Here is a 21,951-nt window from a genome sequence, read left to right on the forward strand (position 1 = left end):
AAGTCTAGAGGTGTCAGAGATAAGATTGAAGTTAGCAGTACAATATGGAAGCCATTGGAGTCAGAACTGTCCTTGAACACCAGCTGGTATTTGAAGCTTATTATTACAGGCAGGCAGGTTTTTTGGTGCATGGGAAAATCTACCTAGTGCTAACATCTAGCCAGGTTTCAAACTGGTCTTTTTAAAACCAGTATCAGAACTATTGATACTTAAGATATTTGTCAAGTGACACCATAAAACTCCTAGAAGAGAGCATAGGCAAAACACTCTCTGACGTAAATTGTACCAATGTTTTCTTAGGTCAGTCTCCCAAGGCAGTAGAAATAAAAACAAAAATAAACAAATGGGACCTAATCAAACTTACAAGATTTGCACTGCAAAGAAAACCATAAAAAAAATAAAATGAAAAGACAATCTACAGAATGGGAGAAAATATTTGAAAATGTTGTGACCCACAAGGGCTAGATAATCTCCAAAATATACAAACTCAACAACAACAACAACACAAAAAAACCCAATCAAAAAATGGTCAGAAGAACTTATAGACATTTCTCCAAAGCAGACATACAGGTGGCCAGTAGGCACATGAAAAGATGCTCAACATCACTAATCATTAGAGACATGCAAATCAAAACTACAGTGAGGTATCACCTCACACCAGTCAGAATGGCCATCATGAAAAAGTCAACAAATAACAAATGCCGGAGAGGGTGTGGAGAGAAGGGAACCCTCCTGCACTGTGGGTGGGAATGTAAATTGATACAGCCACTATGGAGAACAGTATGGAGGGTCCTCAGAAAACTAAACATAGAATTACCATATGATCCAGCAATCCCACTCCTGGAAATATATTCTGACAAAACTATAATTCAAAAAGATACATGCAGCCTTATGCTCATAGCAGCACTGTTCACAATAGCCAAAACATGGAAACAACCTAAATGTCCATCAACAGATGAATGGATAAAGATGATGTGGTATATATATACACACACACACACACACACACACACACACACACACACACAGTGGAGTACTACTCAGCCATAAAAAAAGAACTAAATAACACCATTTGCAGCAACATGGATGCAACTAGAGATTATCATACTAAGTGAAGTAAGTCAGAAAAACAAATACCGTATGATATCATTTATATGTGGAATCTAAAATATGGCACAAATTAACCTATCTACAAAGCATAAACTGACTCATAGACATAGAGAACAGACTTGTGGTTGCCAGGGGGAGGGGGAGAGGGAGAGGGATGGACTGGGAGTTTGGAGTTGGTAGATGTAAACTGTTACATTTAGAATGAATAAACAACAAGGTCCTAATGTATAGCACAGGGAACTATATAGTCAATATCCTGTGTTAAACCATAATGGAAAAAAATATTAAAAAAGAATGTCTCTATGTGTATAACTGAGTCACTGTGCTGCACAGCAGAGATGGACACAACATTGTAAATCAACTACACTTCAATTTAAGAAAAAGAAATAAAGATATTTGTCAAAAACACACATAAATACACACACACACACACACAAATTCCTAGTATCTTCTCCAAACCTAATGAGTAAGTATCTCTGAAGTTAAGATTCAGAATTATACATTTTCAACAAGTTTAGATAATTCTTTTGTGTACTCAAGTGCCAATATCAGGGGTCTAGGCTATGACTACCATGAAGCCTGCTGCTAAAAGAAAGCCCGTGACTATTAAGAGCTAGTGACTATTCGAGTAACATTGACCTACTCTGCCTAGTAAAAGAAGTTCTTTTTCTCAGTAATTAGAAAAAAGCAGTTAAGGTCCAGAAGCCCTGGTCCCTGCCTTCACTATAGCCTTCCCAAAGCCCAAAGTCTAATACTGTAGTTCATCAATTGCATGAAATATTTTGGATCAGTGATCTTTTACAAATGAATTCAATTATAAGCTACCAAAAGCTGAATGGAATAAGACCTAGCTTCATTTAAAATATCATTTTTCCTTATTACATTATAATATTCCCTAAACCAACATAAAACCAAAAGAAGACTCACTTTACTTTCTTTTCTTAAATTTTCACCAAAGTATTAGGAGGTAGATCAAAACTTTCTATATCAGTGTTTTATAGCTTCTCAGGCTTATAAAGTGCTTAGCTGATATTGGAAGAGCGGAAACCATCAAGTGTCACTTTTTGTTGTGGATAAACACATAGAAGAGGACAGACTCTGTGTGAGAATAATAGAACAAGACCAAGAAATCACAGAAGATAAAAAGCTGAATAAGCTTTTATTGAATAATAATAAAAGCTGAATCAACAAAATATCAATTGTTTCTTAAAGCAAGCACAACTGATATTCATAAGTTAAGTATAGGATTTAAGAATTATAAAATAATCTTCCCATGATATTCAGGATCAGTCAGATTCCCAAACACTGGATCGAATTCTGAAGTCCCCAAATCCAAGAAATATGTGACATATTTATAAAGCATTCAGAACTAAAACCTGAATATAGGCTTGAAAATATTTACTTTAAATCACCTTAGCTGGTGAAAAATAAATAAGTGAAACTATTTCATGTATAGCCAGGTAGAAATGTTTTGTTAAAGCAAAAATCTGTAAAGGGTGATGTTTATTTGGTTTGTCCTCTCTAAACATTAGAAACAACAAACATAATAAGTAACTAAACACAATAATCTTTAAGATAGCAATAAGTCTTTGGACAAGAATAAAACTGGAGAGGAATGGAGAAATGTCTACAGGGGGTAAAATTCTTTGCCCAGATGAACTATCATTCAAGTATGAGGACAAAATAAAGACGCTTTTCAACATGCAAGAACTCAGAAAGTTTTCTACCTGCATTGGTTAAGATTATTTCAGGTGTAAATGAAATAAATCTAATTCAAATAAGTTTAAACAGAACAGGGACTCTATTTGCAACTAAGACCCAGTGCAGCGTAAATAAATAATTTTTTTTTTTTTTTAAGGGACTTCCCTGGTAGTCCAGTGGTAAAGAATCAGCCTTACAATGCAGGGGATGCGGGTTCGATCCCTGGTCAGGGAACTAAGATCCCACATGCCGGGGGCCAACTAAGCCTGCACGCCACAACTACTGAGCTCAGGCACCTCAGCTAGATAGCCTGAGCACCACAAACTACAGAGCCCACGTGTCCTGGAGCCTGCACACCACAACTGAAGAGAAAACCCACGTGCCACAACGAGTGATTCCCGCATGCCACAACTAAGACCCAACGCAGCCAAAATTAAATAATAAATAAGTCTTAAAAAAAGAAGAGGGACTCTATTGGCTCAAACAACTGGGAAGAAAGGGGGTCATGCAGGTCTGACTATGCCCAGAGTCTCAACTACTTTCATCAACTCTTCCTCTCTCTCTATTTTTCTCCTCGATCTGTTTGTTTGTTTTTCAGTCTGTGGCATCATTCTCTCTCCTACTGAATATATCCCTCCTCCAAATTCTGGGAAAAGAAGAAAACATGGTTGGAACTAGTCCGATTTTATATCATCCCACTAGTAAAAACAAATCAAAACTGCATCAGTATATATAAATCCCCTGGAAAGACTGATCAGACTTGAGCCACCTCTTTTAAAAAATCCTTGTGCTCCAGGTGATCTTGTACTATGATGGGCTACACATCGATCATAGAGTATAGTGACTTACAGCGCCACAAGGGTCACATCAAATGGCTAGTGCTAGAGGAGCAAATTTCTAAAGAAAAGCATGTTATTGCCATAAGAAGGTAGGAGACATAGTAGGCAGCTAAAACAGCAGTAATGCACTATGCCACCTATTATCCTTTCTGAAAAAAAATTCTGGAAATCATAATTCTGCAAAACAAACAAACAAAAAGAAAAGAAGAATAAAAATTCACAGAAAGAAAAATGCACAAGCAAGCAGAGAAACAAGCAAAATGTATATTTCTATCCAAATAATTGTTGATAATATGCTTATGAAGTAAAATACAGTTAAGATATACATGTATATTATTATGTAATTATGTATTTTATATACATTACATATATAATTGTTAAGAAAGGAGTTATAAAAACATAATAGGCATTTAAAAAACTGAAAAATTGCAGATGATCCAAGATCATTGTGTAGGGGGAAGGAAGTGCTCAAGAGCAAAGAAAAGGTATCCTAAAAATCTCATCTTGTTTAAATGGATAAAAGGGAGAAAGTTTTATATGCATTGTTCAGTTATCTATGTTAATAGGAAAACATATGTTTAAATACATATATGTTGAAATTTTAAAAGTAGCACAAAAAGAGTGGCTCTCAAATTTTTAAAGCAATAGAAGGAGAAAAACATGGGAAAAATTATCAAACCAGGACAAGCCACAAAGTGAGTTAAATATGGGCAAATAAGAAAGCATAATAAAAGGAAGAGACAAAAGAAGATGGCAGAAAAGAGAAAACATATAAGTAATTACAGTAAGTAGAAATGCATCACATTCCCACATTCTAAGAAGACTGTCACATGAGGTTTTTAAAAAAAGCAAAATGGAAAATTCAGTTTTATTTTATTTTTAATCAAAAAATATATTATTTTTAATATTTAAAATATTTTTAAATATTTTAAAGGAATGACACAAAGAGATTGAAAAGAATGGAAATATCAAGATATTCCTGTCAAATGATACCAAATTTAAATCAAGAATGGCATTGTTAATATCTAAGCAGAGGTAGGGCAAAAATCAATGTGACAAAAAGGGAAATTTTATATTGAGAAAATATAAACTACCTCAAAAGAATTTAAATTTTATTCACCAAACAACACAATAACAAATTATATAATGGAAAAAAGTTAGACTCAAGGAGATTCAACAAAAATTAAATCATGAAAATTTTTAACATACACCTCTCAGAAGCTGAAAGAAGTACACACACAAAAAAAGAATTGTAATTCTATAATGACAAGGTTAGACTTTTTCAACATTGAACTTTGTTCCTAACATCTAAAATATATACATTATTTTTAAATGTCTATGGCATATTTATAAAAATTAATCATGTACTAGGCCACGAAGAAAATCTCAATACACTACAAAGTGTAGAAATAGTATAGGCCACATGGTCTACCCATAAAGCAATAAACATAGAAAGCAACAAAACAGGAATGTCATTAACCTCTTGCCAAGCTTGGAGACTCAGTAACAACCTGCAACACTGCTGTGGGGATTCTCCCTTCTAGCCTTTCGTAAGGAGTCCAGGGCCCTGACCCCTTATTCTTGATCATAATGGGGTGATCTGAAAGAAGGGGATGTGAATATGGGATAAATATTAGACAGAACAAGAAACTCTTGAGCATGGAGGGTCTCTCTCCTGCTGGGGAAGGGGAAGGTATGGATGCTCTTCACCTAAAGCTAACGGAAAGAATAGGTAGGGTACTGACACAAATTTCACTCAAGGAAAACTGGGAAGGATTGCAGGTCTTTCTGAGAATGCCCATTATTCTAAGCGTGTCATTTTTAGTGAGAAAGTGATAGTTAATTTATTTATAAATTCACTGCGTGGCTTAAAGTACAAGACAGAATAGGAGCGGACATGAGGTGGAAGGCACAGTCTGGGACACATTCCATGAAGCTGTTGAGAGTGCTAAGCACAGGTAAACTGGCCTCAGTTTCTCCCCCATCCACTCTTCCTCCTCTGCATGCTCAGTTATCTCACAGTCTCCAATAACTCCAATCAATTTCCAGCCAGCATCAGTCTTTATTTCTGCTCCATGAATCTCTTCTCAAACGTGTCAGCCTCTTGCTGAACCTTCTCTACCTTACTGAACTGAGGGAAACTTGGCTCTCCCCTAAAAACATTGCTTCCCCTGCAGCCTTCTCAAAAGGAGGCTGGTGTTTCTCCCATGGCACTTCTACCACTGATTCTGAAGTAGGGTAAATGTCCTTCATGTTTTCATTGCAGCTTTCAAGAATTTGTCCTACCTCCTTCCTAAAAATCCATAGCTTTGAAACCAGGTTATCAAATTCACCCTCTAAACCATCATTATTGCTGTCATCTGAAGTCCCTAGGTCATATCCGTCACTACTGAACAATTTTAGCCTGGCTCACCGTCACTCTCTAATACTACTCCTTTCATATTTGTGGTAATTTCAGTGTACATTTCAATAAATTCTCCTGGCACTCCAACCTGTTAGTTACTTGATTTTTTTCCTATAATAATAATCTTCTCGTACCACCTCAGTCACTCTTTCCCATTGCCAGATCCTAGACACAGCAATCTCTCCACAATCTCAGTTTCATAAATCTTATTCTCTGCCACAATCTCCTATCTTGCAAGCTCATCTCCTATAGTCTTCCAAACCCAATAATCCTTTGATTCCACTGGGACTTCCAAGTCATTAATCCTACCACTCTTTCACGGTCCCTCATTCCTTTTGATGTCCTTACTCTTCTCCTCACCCAGTTTAGATTACATAGTTAATCCTGATAATTAATCCTTGTTATATTCCTTGCCCTTCTCTCACTGATGGGAATTTGCTTGGTGAAATTTATGCCACTGGTTATATCCAATCCTCTACCAACTCTAAGTCTGAACATATGAAGCTGAGCATGACTGGAGGAAAATGCAATTCCACACATGACTGCTCTCACTTTAAAATTCAACCATGAACCTCAAATGGGACCCTAATATTGCCAGACAAAAAACCCATAGATCTTGGTCTACTGATTCTCCTACTCTCCTAGACAACTATTTCAGATGTTCTTCTCTCTTTGGAAATCCTACGAACACCTCCTTTATAAACATCAATCTCAGCATATAATCAGTTTCCTATATTATGAAGGATTTGAAATAATCAAAAGAGAACATCCAGAGACTTTCACCATCACATCTACACATACCTGCCTTCTCACCTGTTAGCAGAAATAATAAACTTGCAAGCTCCTATCTAAAGCCAATCTCCCACAAGTTCACTAGATAACCATCTCTTTTTGCCTACTCGTAGACAAGTTTCTAGCAATTCTTCCCTTTCTCTCCTACATCAATTTTATGCTTTTTATTCTCCATCAGCATACAAAGAAACTATCATTTCTCCCATGTTTAAAAAAATCCTCTTTTCACTCTTCCCCTATAGCTACTACCCCCATTTCTCTGCTCCCCTTTCCAGCAAAACTCCTTTAAAAGCCGTTGGTATTCACTGTGGCCTATTTCTCTCCCACTCTTTCTTAAACTCATGCCAATCAAGCTTTGCCCCACTGCTGCACTGAAACCATTCCACTCAGCATCATCAGTGATCGCCACATTGCTAAGCTCAATTGTCAGTCTTTTTTTTTTTTTGCAGTACATTTTTTTTATTGGACTGTAGTTGCTTTACAATGGTGTGTTAGTTTCTGCTGTACAACAAAGTGAATCAGCTATATGTATACATATATCCTCTCCATCTTTGACCTCCCTCCCACCCATCTAGGTCATCACAGAGCACTGAGCTGAGCTCCCTGTGCTATACAGCAGGTTCCCACTAGCTGTCAATTGTACACATGGTAGTGTATATGTGTCCATCCTAATCTCCCAGTTCGTCCCACCCGCCCTTCCCCCACTGTGTCCACATGTCCATTTTCTTCATTAAGAAAGGAGTGATACACTTTCTTCACTTGGCTTTCCATATATCACACTCCCTTGTTTTTTCTATTAGCTCACGCATTTCTCTTCTCTCCTTTGATATTGTCTCTTCTTTTTATTGATCTTTTAATATTGGAGTGTCCCAATGTTAAATCTTTAGTCCTCTCCTCTATCTACACTCATTCTCTTGGTTATCACATCCATTTCCACAGTTTTAAATACCTTCAATAAATGGCTGACTACCAGATTTAAATCTCTAAAACAGGTGTTGCTTCAAAACTCCAGACTAGCCTATCCTACCCTTAACATTTCCACTTAGATATCTAATAAACATCTCAGATTCAGTATGTCTAAAACCAACTCCTGATACCAACTACGTTAGTCAGCTCAGGCTGCCATAATAAAAAACCACAGACTGGGCTCAAACAGCAGGAATTTATTTCTCACAGTTCTGGAGAATGGAAGTTCCAGATAAGGGTGCCAGCAGGGTCAGTGTCTGGTGAGAGGTCTCTCCGTGGGTCGCAGATGGCCACCTTTTCTGCGTGTCCTCACATTGCCTTTTTCCTCAGTGTGTGCAGATCTTTATCTTGTTCTTTCCTCTCCACCATCGATTTCCAACAATCAGAGTGATCCTTTTAATCACAAGTCAGATCTTACTCTCTCATTTCATTCAAGTCTTTGTTTCAGTCTTAATTTTTCAATGACCCCTACCCAGACCACCCTATTTAATATTAAAACCTCCTCCTCCACATACATTGCCCCTCTCCCTCACCCCATTCTGCTTTTATTTAATATCTTCTAACATATTATATAATTCACCTAATTGTAATGTCTATTGTTTATGTCTGCCTTGATTAGCATTTAGGATCTATAAAAGCAGTAAATTCTGTCTATTTTGTTCACTGACATATTCTGAGTACCTATAACAGTGCCTTATACATAGCAAGTACCCAATACATATTTTGGATGAATTAGTAAGTTAATTCTATTCTTATATTAATGAATAATAATAAGTATTTGAGCAACTGTTCATGACAGTGCTTAGTGAAATATTAATTGTCATCATTTATTAAATGCCTACCATGTACCAGGCACTCTGTTGGACAGCTTACAAACTTTATAATTCTGATAAAAACCTTGAAAGTCAGGCCTTACTATCAACAATTTGGAGATGAAGAAGATGAAGAAACAGAGAATCTAAGAAATTATAATGAGTTGCAGCCAGATCTATCTGTCTTCAAAACCCCATGCTTCTTTCTGCTACAATATGCTGCTTCTGCTTTCAGTTTATTTGTTTCACACCCTTTTTGGAAATGCAGGGTATGATGTAACCAAAAGTCATAACGTTGCATTTATTTTCATCTCTTGCCCGACTCCTTTTCTACCGAAAAACCAAAACCCAATCTGCTGATTATGTCTCCATATGTCAGAGAAAGAGGTCCACGTTTCCCATAGTACTCAAGTCAGAGGGAAATATTTAAAGAACTAAGTATTAGATCAGAAAGAAGAACTTTCAACATAGACTCTTAAACATCAGTGAAACTGAAAATTAGCACATAGTTATCAGGAGAAATACTTTTATTTCTCCATTTTGCTTCAGAATAGAAAGTTAAGGCAGGCATATTCTGTCAGAATTTCCAAAACTGAAAAGACTTTCATGGCTGAAGGTCGAGGAATGTGAAAATTTTAAAAAGAATATTGAATCTATCTATTCAACAATCCTTTAAAAATGTTTTTTGAACTCCTATCACTAAATAAATTTTACCTCTTATAAATCTGCAATTAGGAATGGTACGAGGTAATAATCAATTCATCATAAACTCATTTTTAGGGACTAACTAATGTTAATAAAATCCTTTCTCACATATAAGAACATTGTCAAATATGACATTACTTCTATTTTGTCCAATGATGACTTGAAAAAAAATTTAATAAGGTCATGTTTTAATTTTTTAATTATATGTTCAATGTAATAAATTTAGAAACTTTTCCACCTGTTTGTCAAGCTAGGCTTCAGCATAAATAAAACTATGGTTAAAATATATACATATATGTTTAAAGTGACAAGAAATGTGGACATGAACATAAATGGATTGTTTTGTGCAACATTTAAACTATTACATAATCTTATATGTCTGAGTTAAATATTCATGTATTGATAGATTTATTAATGTCTCATTTATTTGCAACCTTCTTTTTAAAACCCAGCACTGGCAAGGTGCTAACATTTAACTAATGAGTAATGGAGACAAGATATTCAGAGTTCAAGAGCCCATAAAACTTACCATCACTTAGTGTCATGCCATGACTTTAATGTTTAATATAAAAATATTTTTTAATTGAGGAAATTAAATTTAACATTTTCATTAAAATTTTTTAATTTTAGCTAATGCCCTAAATTATGAATACTCAAAATATAGATTCATAAATAGAATTGTAAACATGTAGAAATGTTTTAACATTTAAAGATTAAGATACTATGCACTGGGCTTCCCTGGTGGCGCAATGGTTGAGAATCTGCCTGCTAATGCAGGGGACACGGGTTTGAGCCCTGGTCTGGGAGGATCCCACATGCCGCGGAGCAACTAGGCCCGTGAGCCACAACTACTGAGCCTGCGTGTCTGGAGCCTGCGTTCCGCAACAAGAGAGGCCACGATAGTGAGAGGCCCGCGCACCACCATGAAGAGTCGCCCCCGCTTGCCACAACTAGAGAAAGCCCTCACACAGAAACGAAGACCCAACACAGCAAAAAATAATTAATTAATAAACTCCTACCCCCAACATCTTCAAAAAAAAAAAGAAAACCACAGCTTTAAAAAAAAAAAAGATGTTATGCACTATGATTAGATACATAACTCTACTTTTTTGGATTTCTTCCTTTCTACTTAGTCTGTGAGATTTAAGAAAAAAAAGAGAATTGACTTTATTTTTATTTAACTTTTAAATGTATAACTCCTGTATCTCCCCAACCAGGTTGTCAGCCTCATGAGAGCAACCAAATTTGATATTCATTGTATATCCAGGAGTTATCCTGATGTCTTGCATACTGTAGCACTCAAAAGAAAGGAGAATAAAAGGAAGAAAAGAAGAAAAGCAACATTAAAGCAGATAGCAGTTATAAAGTTAATGGAAGGAGGATTAGCCTTCATTTCAGTTCAACAGAATTTACTATGTGACAGGTACTGTGTTAGGATCTAAAGTCTTATAATCTGCTTACTTGAAAAAGTCTCTTAAACTAAACATTAGTTTCATTATCTGGAATGGGGATGAAAATGGATTGGTAAGAAGATTTAATGACGCAAAATACAGAATGCACTATAAACTTTTCCAAAACTATACAAATACACATAAGGATGATAATGATAAACTAGTTACTAAGTATTTTGCAAATTTAATTTCAAGTATAATCTCAATAACTTTCATAATTCTATCTCAATTTAAAACTTATCACCTTGATATACTGTCTTTGTAAGAAAAAGCTGCTAAGCAAAGGAACTTTACATCCAATTTCTAACAAATTCCCAAGCAGTTTTCAAAGACACATAGGAATGTGTTAGCCATAGCTAAGAATTCTACCATAAAATCAGTTTGAGTCAAAAGCTGGAAAGAGTTGCAAATATGAGAGTTTTTTCCCTTCTGTTGTTATGAAATTATGATGTCACTCATGTGATAAGAAAGGAAAACTAAGCAAAATATTTTTAAATAAAGAGAAGTTCAAAAGTGCTATATATAACACCATGAATGTACTTAATGTCACTGAAATGTATACCTAAAAATGATTAAAATGGTAAATTTGTATTATGCATATTTTACTGCAATAAAAAAACTGCTATATCCTTTTTAAATTTGTTTTATAGTAAAAGGACTTCCATGGAACCTGGCACAGAATATTACACATGTTAAACTGAATTGGCCAAACATGTATAATGGTTGAATTGTGCCTTAATAAAGAAAGTGTCCTGGAAAGTAAATATTCAAAACAAATGCAGACTTCAAAGTATAAGGGTAAATATTCCTCAGCCTATGCTTCATATGTGGAATCCTTTAAGGCAGGATACCCTATTAGTAACTTTTTAATTTATAACCTATAAGTGATGATAAAAACTCCTTTCTAAAATATTAATAATAACTATTAGTAATTACATGCTTGCTATGTACCAGGAGCTGTGCTAGACATTTCATGTATATTATCTCTAATGTTAGTCCCATGAAAATCGATCACATAACCCTTACTTCACTCCACTAGTCCCCATAATCACAAACTTTAGAGCTACTGAAACTTCTTTTTTCAGGTGTGGAAAACAGATCACTTCCATAGTATTGTCTTTATAAAAGACCTCAGAAAATCCAAGCAATCATTCTTGTGATATAGAATAGGAATTAATTTAAGAGGGAGTTCCTTACAAGTCAGGTAGGCCCAAACCATTCCATGGGTAGGTTCCCTTAAAAGGATGGCTCCTGTATAGAAAGAATGATGAGTAATACGATCTGAGTTTTACAAATGAGAGGATTTATAGAAATGAGGTCATTTATTCAGTTCCAAACTCATCATATGCCCTCAGTAAATGTTTGTTGAGCGCATGAATAAATGAATGAGTTAGGAAACAGATCATATACTTCCTACTTGAGATACATGAGAGATAATGATGATCACTACCCTAAATCTTTATTCTTTTTCTTTTCCATCATCCTTTAATAGCAATTAAAAGTTGCTAAAGTACCTAAAAATATTTCACATTCTTTGTTATCTACATTCAATATCTTTCCCTCTTGGTATTTCTCCTTTTATTTCCAATTAGTAACCCACAGGGTGTTTCATTTGCAAAACAACAGAATATCAGAAGTTATTTTAGTGATTACAATATACCAAATGAAGAAACATTTGAAAGCCAAATGAGGCTACATGACATATTCAAGGTCAGGCAGAGAGAGTCAGAATGAAATCTCAAATCTCCTATTATATTAGTTGTTTAATGGATTTTTGCCTCTAAGATTTTTTGGGGGTGGTGGTGGGTGTATTTTTTTATTGAAGTATAATTGATTTACAATATTATATTAGTTTTAGGTGTACAACATAGGGATTCAATATTTTTATAGGTTATACTCCATTTAAAGTTATTACAGAATAATGGCTATACCTGCCTCTTAGATTTTATTAGCTAAATTTGTATACTCTCTTAATCTGGAACCATGATATATACGTGAATATTCCACACAGTAGTTGGCAAACTGATGGACATTTATTGGGTCTAAATACATACTTGTTAATACATACTTCTGTTAATACTTGATGGTTATTAACATTCATATAGTCACAGAATTGGAATTACTAATAGTATTTGGCTGTCCATGCAGCACATCATAGGGCATTCATTATACATCACAAAAGTAACACATTAAAATATTCCCTTATATTGGTTAGTGGTTTTGATTTCCACTTAGTAGAAACTTTCCAGGCCTAGCATAGACTTTTACAGCTCCATCTTAATGTTGACCATTTAGTCTCTGGTGCATTTTGGCTCCTAAGTGCAGCTCTTGCTAACAAAATAGAAGATAAAACTTCCTTTGGAGCAATTTTGTCATGGCTTAAAGTGCTCTAAAATGTCTCTGTTCAAAAAGAAAAGCTTCTGTTAATGTTGACAGTGTAATTCCTTTAAAGAATCCCCAAAAAGAAAATCTATGAGAGAAACATTTTCAGAAGTTGATAGGTAGACACAGCCACAATTTAAAATGAACTATAATTAGTCCCTTTTTCCCTAAAAGAAACTGTATTGATAGAAGGTGAAGGCCTAAGATACTTGAAACCTAAGTCTTCTCATATAAGATCCCTGGCTAGAAAAGTTAAGATTATAGGAAACTTAAATAAATACTGATAAGTGAAAGAAGACAGGGTGCAAATATGTAAAACATGACTTCAACTGTATGATATTATCGAAAAGGCAAACCTATAAATACAGTAAAAAGATGAGTGGCTGTCAGAAGTTGTGGGCATGGGGGAATGAAGAGGGGTGAATAAGTGGAGCAGAGAGGATTTTTAGGGCAGTGAAACTATTCTGTATGGTATTATAACAGTGAATACATGATTTTATGCATTTGACAAAACTCACAGAACTGTACAACACAAAGTATGAACTCTAATGTAAATTGTAAATTTTAGTTAATACTAATGTATCAATTTTGGTTCAACAATTATAGCATATATACCACAGCAACACAAAATGTTACAGGGAAACTGGGGAGGGGGAGTGGGTAGTAGTATACAAAAACTCTGTACTTTCTATTTAATTTTTCTGTAAATCTAAAACTATTTTAAGAAATAAGTCTATTAATTTTTTAAGTTAGTATTATAAAAATGTTAATGGTTATAAAACTATACTCTCATTTCTTAACAAGAGTTTTAATCTAACATGAGAGTGTTATATCTCTTCAGATAAACACATGTTCAGCTGCATACAACTTTATAACATTGTATATTCGTGAATCATAGGTGCTATTACACTTTCTATGTATACAGCACCTTCGAAAATATTCCTAGATGCAAGTCCAACTTTGTGGCATTCTAATCAAAATATGTTCACTTAAATAAATTTCTTTCCTGTCAAAAAAGTTTTAATTATTAAATAAAAGTTTAAAAAATATATGTGATTTAAGTCTGTTTTAGAGAAATAAATCAGTATGTACACAGAATTATACATTGAGCTAATTTCTATACCACTCTGCAACATGCAAATTAAAATTTTCTATCCATAAGTTTGTCACTCCCAAAATAGGAGGAGATTTAGACGTGTAGAGAAATTTTGTGAAAGTATATAAAATGTTCGAGCAAAATGCTACTAAATTGATTAGAAAATGAAGTAGCAGCTGGAAGACTCTGATCCACCCAGCAGGCTATGAAAGAACCCTTTGTTCTGCCCCATTACAATAAGCTGCCTCTAAATTTTGGTTATTCACACGAAGTCCATATGTCCTATAGCAAGTTGTCCTACTCATAAAGGTACTTGATGGCTGATAATGACAATAACAGTAATGCTGAGGGTAATCATTCCAAGTGTAGCATTTAGAATAGTGGTAGATTTGTGTGGTATTGTTTTGTGAAACAAACTTTAAAAGACACAAAATATAATTTTATAAAACATTGATTTTTGCCTATAGGTGAAAGTACATAAAAATTTCATAAAGTTTTGCTGAAAATCAGCGTTATCAAGAATAAACAATAAGGGGCTTCCCTAGTGACGCAGTGGTTAAGAATCTGCCTGCCAATGCAGGGGACGCAGGTTCGAGTCCTGGTCCGGGAAGATCCCACATTCTGCGGAGCAACTAAGCCGTGCGCCACCACTACTGAGCCGCGTGCCACAACTACTGAAGCCCATGTGCCTAGAGCCCGTGCTCCACAACAAGAGAAGCCACCGCAATGAGAAGTCCGCGCACCGCAACAGAGTAGCCCCCACTCGTCGCTACTAGAGAAAGCCCGGACGCAGCAACGAAGACCCAGTGCAGCCAAAAATAAATTAATTTTTTTAAAAAAGTGTGTAAATTAATTTAAGTAGGTGTTGTTTGTTTTAAAAGGCATTTATACAAGCCTTGTGAGGAAAAAGTTGGGTTCTGCTTTGAAGCTGGCCTAAATTCTGAGGGAGACAGAGTAAGCAAGAAAGAGCCAAAGACAAAAATGTCCAAAAGTCCCACTGGATTTAGCTATATTCTCTTCTGCAAACTAAAAAGGCTACAAACTTAGTAGATTTATCAATAAAAATACAAAGCCAAGCATAAAAAATCATGAAATAAATGCTATATTAATATTCAGCATATAATCAATAAACATTTTTGAATACAAGACACTGATAAAGCACTCTAGAGACTAAAAAGAAGTTCCTAATATGATGCCTATGCACAAGCTTAGATAGGTGAAGAGATAAATAGTATGACAGGTGTAATAAATGTTTTATGAGTGAATTTTTAAAGAAAGCGCTAATGTTATTTATGGTTCATAGTAATTATAACACATTCAAATAGTTGGAGAAAGCATTATAGAGATTGTAATGTGAGGCTGGGTAAGATTTAAATAGGCAAGAGAGGAAAGCACTTTAAGAGTGGAAAGAGCATTAGTAAAATGGGAAAATATTAGCTGGAGAAAGTGAAGCATTAACAGACTAGTTTAGTTATAGGGAAGCTGTGGGGTGATCACCCAGAAAGTTACATTAGGTCAAGTCACATTATAAAAAGAATGGGAAAGGATGAATAGGTCAGAGAACTCCTTAGGAAAAGAAAGCAGCAGGATTTGATAGCACGAAATAAATGTCAGGTAGAAGAGTGAATGATGACTGATAGGATTTCGGATATGAGTTGAAGTTATTGACCTGTAGCAATGTGGAAATTAGAGCAGTATCCGATACCAGTTAGGCACCTTGGCCCTGAAGCAGGCTGCCTGGGTTTAAATTCTAAGTTTTCAGTTAATACTTTTTGAACTTAGACCAGTTATTTAAACTCACAATGTAAAACAGAGATAGAAATCTGTGAGGTTATTTAAGGATTAAATGATTTAATATATGTAAAGATTTAGAATAGCTCCTGACTCATAGCATACATCTAATGGATATTAGGTTTCTTTATTATTGTTATACAATTGAAATTAGAATTTGAGAAAGATATAATTTGGCACCTAAACCATAAATTTGGTATGGTAAATGATCCCATCAAATTAAGGAAATTTCTAAGGAACACAATACAGAAGTAAAAAGCAAAAGTCTATGGGCTAAACTTTGGAGTTTGCTTATATCTAAAAATCAGAGAGTTAAAAAAAAATAGTATGGTCAGGAAAATAAGAGGTAGTGTATTATCACAAAGCAAAGGTATCATAGGTGCTAGGCAGCTAGCAATGCAAAGAAATAAGAGAAAAGGCACTCTGAAAAATGGCCAAAGTCCTCAGTGACTCTTAAGAGTGTTTTTTCTAGTGAAGGAGGCAGGGAAGGACAAAGAGAAATAAAGACTCTGAGAAGAGAAGGGATATATACATATACATGGAAGATTACAAAATAACTGAGTAGGAATTGGAGCTACTGAATGTAGAGCAATGACATAAGGGAAAGAAAAGGCAACGGCAATTAGCCAGGCAGCAGAATCAATCACAAAGATTTCTTAAGAAGAAGGAGACATACGGATTATGTAATTAAGTATGTCAATAAAATTATGTTTATTGAAATATAAATATTATGTTAAATTGGTATTAAGACTATTTTTAAAAGTTAAATCAGAATTACTATAGTTGCTTTAAAAACGGTTATTTTAGTCAAAATGTCAGATACACTAAACCCATTTGACTTTTCATATTTCAGTTCCTTTAGCATTAAGTTTTTTCTCCTCTTAATCTCAAATTTTTAACATGTTGAAATACATACATTATTGAATTTATTAAGTATTACGTAAAAAAAGTATAGTTACAGAACAGATAGCAACTAAAAATACTTTATGTGCTTATTAATAATAAAAAGTTATTGTTTCATAGAAATATGTAGGGGCAAGGAACTGTTAACAGTTGTTTCCTCCATCAAGAAAAATCGGATCACTGAGTGTCAAAAAGTAAGAGAAGTACTTATATTCACTGTTTCTTTTTTTTCTTTATCCTTTGCATTTTGTCCCATGTCTAGATATTAACATTTCAAAAACAAATAAAATTTAAAAGACTATTTGAAGGAAAACATAAAAGTAAAAAGGCAAAAATAAATAAAAACTTGTTCTAATAGCTGTTTTTTTATTTTTTACTAATGCAAAGGGAATACGTACTTAGGCAATTTAAATGTATTAAACTCATTTTATAAAAAATTTAAATGGGATAAGAGATAGGACATTGAATTTTGAGAAGCATTTTTATAATTGTTTTCAAAATTATTTAGAAATTATATATGCTTTTACTTTGTTCCACCTTATTTTTCTCTTCATAAAAAAAAGAGGAAGACATTGAACATTCTGACAAGCTAAGCAGCCGAATTTCTGAAGAAAGATACACAGTAAGCGATCTAGATTCAAGCTTTGTTTTGACATCTTTGGCTCAAGAGGAAAATGCAACAAAGTAGAGCAAAGAAGAGGGAAGAGAACTTTAAATGCCAGGACTCGCAGAACTATGTGCCTCAAGAAGAAAAGTTTAATCAAAGTGATACATTTAAGACAAAACTATTCTTGTTCACTTTGTTGATTCTTGCATTCAGCTAACACTTATTGAATACTTATTGTGTCAAGCCAGTTCCTAGGCACTGGAAACACAGTGACAAATAAGAAAAACTTTTGCCCTCCCAGAGTTTAAAATTTAGTGAAAAAGGCTGACAATAAACAAGATAAATAAGTAAAATACATAGTCTGTTAATGGCAAAGTATTAAGGAGGAAAAAATAAAAGCACGGAAGGAGCATATGAATGTTAACAGAAAGAAAAAGCCACACTGAGAAAGTGACATTTCTTTCACAGGAAGCGAGTGCCGGCAAGCTATACAGGTATTTTAGGAACAAGCATTCCAGGAAAAGAAAGCAAGTGAAGAAGCCCTGAGGCAGGGACATTCCTAATGTATCCAACAAACAAGGTCAGTGTGGTTTCAGTAGAATGAAGAAGGGGAAAATAGTAGAGAGGAGTTTAGGGAATTGAGAGCGTCAAATCATCACATACCCTTGTACATGAAAGTAAGAATTTCGGCGTTTTCTCTGAGTCAGTCAGAAAACCTTTGGAAAGTTTTGAGCAGAGTTGTGATGTGCTATGACATATCTTAAAGAATCATTCTGGCTAATGTGTTCAGAATAGATTGAAGGGGAGCAAGTACTAAAAGCAAGGAGACCAACTGGTACTCTGCTGCAATCATCCTGGCAAGAAAAGCTAAAGCCAACAGGATTTGGCGGTGGGCCAGCTGTGCGTAGTGAGAAAAAAATGTCAAAAATGACTCCAAGATCTCTAACCTGAGTAACTGAAAGAATGAAGTTGCCACTCACTGAAATGAGAAAGCCTGTGGGAGGAGGGGTTTGCGGGGAAATATCAGGAGCTCAGTTCAGGACACGTTAGGTTTGAGATGCCTATTAGACATCACAGTAGAGATGTTGAGTAAACAGTTATGAGTGAAGTTAAGGGAAGAGGTCCTCAAGGCTTCTTCTTTTTTTTTTTTTTTGATTTTATTTATTTATTTATTATTTTTGGCTGCATTGGGTCTTCATTGCTTTCTGTACTTGCAGAGAGCGGGGGCTACTCTTTGTTGAGGTGTGCAGGCTTCTCATTGCGGTCGCTTCTCCCGTTGTGGAGCACAGGCTCTAGGCGCACAGGCTTCAGTAGTTGTGGCTCGTGGGCTCTAGAGCGCAGGCTCAGTAGTTGTGGCGCATGGGCTCAGTTGCTCTGCGGCATGTGGGATCTTCCCAGACCAGGGTTTGAACCCGTGTCCCCTGCATTGGCAGGCAGATCCTTAACCACTGCGCCACCAGGGAAGCCCAAGGCTTCTTCTTTTTTTTCTTTTTTGAGTTACGTGTGCTCAAAATTATAAAATTTATTAAATTACAGAAACATAATTGTAGAGACTTTTAGATTATGAGTTTATTCTTTTGCCCGTACCCCGGATAGGTAAAATAGTTTAATGACTATTTCTTCTCAGTTTGCTGTTATAGCATGTGCCCATGCTTAAAAACAAAAACAACAGCAACAAAAACATGAAATGGGAATATGTGAAGGATAGCTTCAGTGATATATTTTACAACTATATGGAAAAAATATAATTTAGAACCCTTCTGGTATCTTTATATCCTGGTCCCCGTAGCGCAAAAGATAATTTTTAGTAGTATAAATTCTGTCACAAACTACTGTATGTCTATGTAAATATGTATAATGTCTCTGTTATTAGAAAATTTTCCCAAACTGATGGCTGACTCTACAAATATCCTTTCATGTGGCCATTTAGATGGAACTAAAGATCAACTTTACTACATATTTTGTTTTCTATTTTGATTAACTAAATAATGTTAAATGGATGACATTAACTTGGAAGTTTGCATACTTAAGGCACTGACTATCAACATAACTTTTTCAAGTTGATTTAATGGAAGGCTCTGCTTCTCTTCTCATGCTCACTGTTAATGCATCCAAAAGCTTGTTACTTTAAACTGAAGTAACACAGAGATTTATTCTAAGGTTGAATAAAAGCAAGTATTTTTTGAAGTGGCTTTCATCCTTTGAATATTTTTCTTCTGATCTGAAAGCATTCAACTTTTACATTTTAAGAACAAACATAAAAAGAACAATGTGGAGAGAGGGTGGATTTCAATTTTAAATGTCTTCTACCATAGCCCTCAATGCAGACTCTTCAAACCTGGCTATGAAGACAAAAGCAAAAGAGCCAAAATGTTACTTCCCTCCTATCCTCCAACTTTCTAATTCCAGAGACAAGAATTCACAGAACTAGGGAGAAGAGGGAAGGTGGGGCCTGTTTCTGTGTGCATATGTGTGTTTGGGTAGGTGGTACTGGGGGAAGGTGTCCTTGAGTAATGACACTAGCACGAGCAAATTTTCCATTTGAGGAGGTGTAATCTTCCTCAAAATTTTAATGAGAAAAGCTCTACAAATCAAAGTAGTAGTGGGGTAGTGGCATGGAAAACCACTGCAGCAGTATGTGCTAGGAATTTAAACTTATCACGTAGTTCAGAGTGTGAAAGAACCAATAGTGATTGTAAATTTATATACTATTTATTAGAGAAAGAATGAAAGCATATATAAAACCTCCTAAAATTAGGAATAAGACTCGAAGCACAAAAACTTGCCCTAGAGAAACTTATATGAGAACAAAATTCAGTATTCACACACAGCAACAAGGAATAGGGAAAAGGACAAACCTTGGCTTGTGAAGACAAACCTTGATTGTGATGAGATCTGCCTTGTATAAAGATAAAAGAAAAATCCAACATGGGACTTATAATGATAATAAAAAGAAGGAAAGATGAGGACCCACGTAGAAAAAAAGTTAAAGGAATATCTTCATCAGACTCAAAGGAATAGGCATACTCCTAAAGATAACGTAATTCAGGATACAGGAAAAAACGTAAAGAACAAGTCAAACATTCTAAATAGTTATTAATTATTGAGTATTTCCTATGTATCAGTATATTGTTATTCATTACTGAGGAGTTCTATCAGAGCTGTTATAAATATATCACATGTATTAGCTCATTTAATCATCACAATGATCCCATGAGATATTATTATCCCCTTTTTAGATATAAAGACTTTCCCAAGATCATAAAGCTATTAAGAATTCAAAAAGGGCTTCCCTGGTGGCGCAGTGGTTGAGAATCTGCCTGCTAATGCAGGGGACACGGGTTCGAGCCCTGGTCTGGGAAGATCCCACATGCCGCAGAGCAACTAGGCCCGTGAGCCACAACTACTGAGCCTGCGCGTCTGGAGCCTGTGCTCCACAACAAGAGAGGCCACGATAGTGAGAGGCCCGCGCACCGCGATGAAGAGTCGTCCCCGCTTGCCGCAACTGGAGAAAGCCCTCGCACAGAAACGAAGACCCAACACAGCCGAAAATAAATAAATAAGAATTAGAAATTCATTTAAAAAGTACATTAATATTAAAAAAAAAGAATTCAAAAAGACATAGCTATTATGAGCAGGTATAGAACTTTATTCATTCGTATACTCAAATAATATTTTATGGGTACTTACAAGGGGCAGGTACTATTCTAGGCACTTGGGATATATTAGTGGGGGGAGGAGAGAGAAACCTGTCTTCAAGGAGCTTGTATTCCAGCAAGATATAAATTATATAGTGTGTGAGAAGGTGATGAGTTCTGCGGGGGGAAAACCCAGAAATTAGAGCAGGATATTGAAGTTAGAAAGTACCTGGTGAGGGATCAAAATTAATGTATAGAGCTGAGTTTGAAATGGTTTTTAATGTGTCTGAGAACCTTGGCTTGTAATACGATAATTTAATCCAGTCATATTTATTTTGTGAAGTGATACGTCAGTCTTCCTTTTGTTATTGTATGCTTTTTGATTTTTATCTTTTCTTGATGCTTCCCTCTTTCCTTACTTTTTGCTAAGTAGCCCACTTTATTGTTATTTCTCTGCCAAGTGTTTTGAAAAGTATTACTCTACTAATGGCTACCTTTAAATTATGTATATCATTTACTTCCTCTATGTACAGAAACTAAGCTCCACAAGGCCAGTCTTATACATGTCTTCTTACGTATTCTATTACTGAGCCTGATACAGTAGCAGGAGTATCAAAATATTTTTGTTTTATGAATAAACAAGTTAATAGTAGGTAATAACTACATGATCATAATTCTGCTCTGGGGCCAAAGATAGACTCTGGAGGGAGAAACTAAAACTAGAAAGTGAATACAAAGAAAGGTGAAAAAATTG

Source organism: Neophocaena asiaeorientalis, unplaced genomic scaffold (genome assembly GCF_003031525.2).
Source record: "Neophocaena asiaeorientalis asiaeorientalis breed wild unplaced genomic scaffold, Neophocaena_asiaeorientalis_V1.1 scaffold84, whole genome shotgun sequence".
NCBI lineage: Eukaryota > Metazoa > Chordata > Mammalia > Artiodactyla > Phocoenidae > Neophocaena > Neophocaena asiaeorientalis.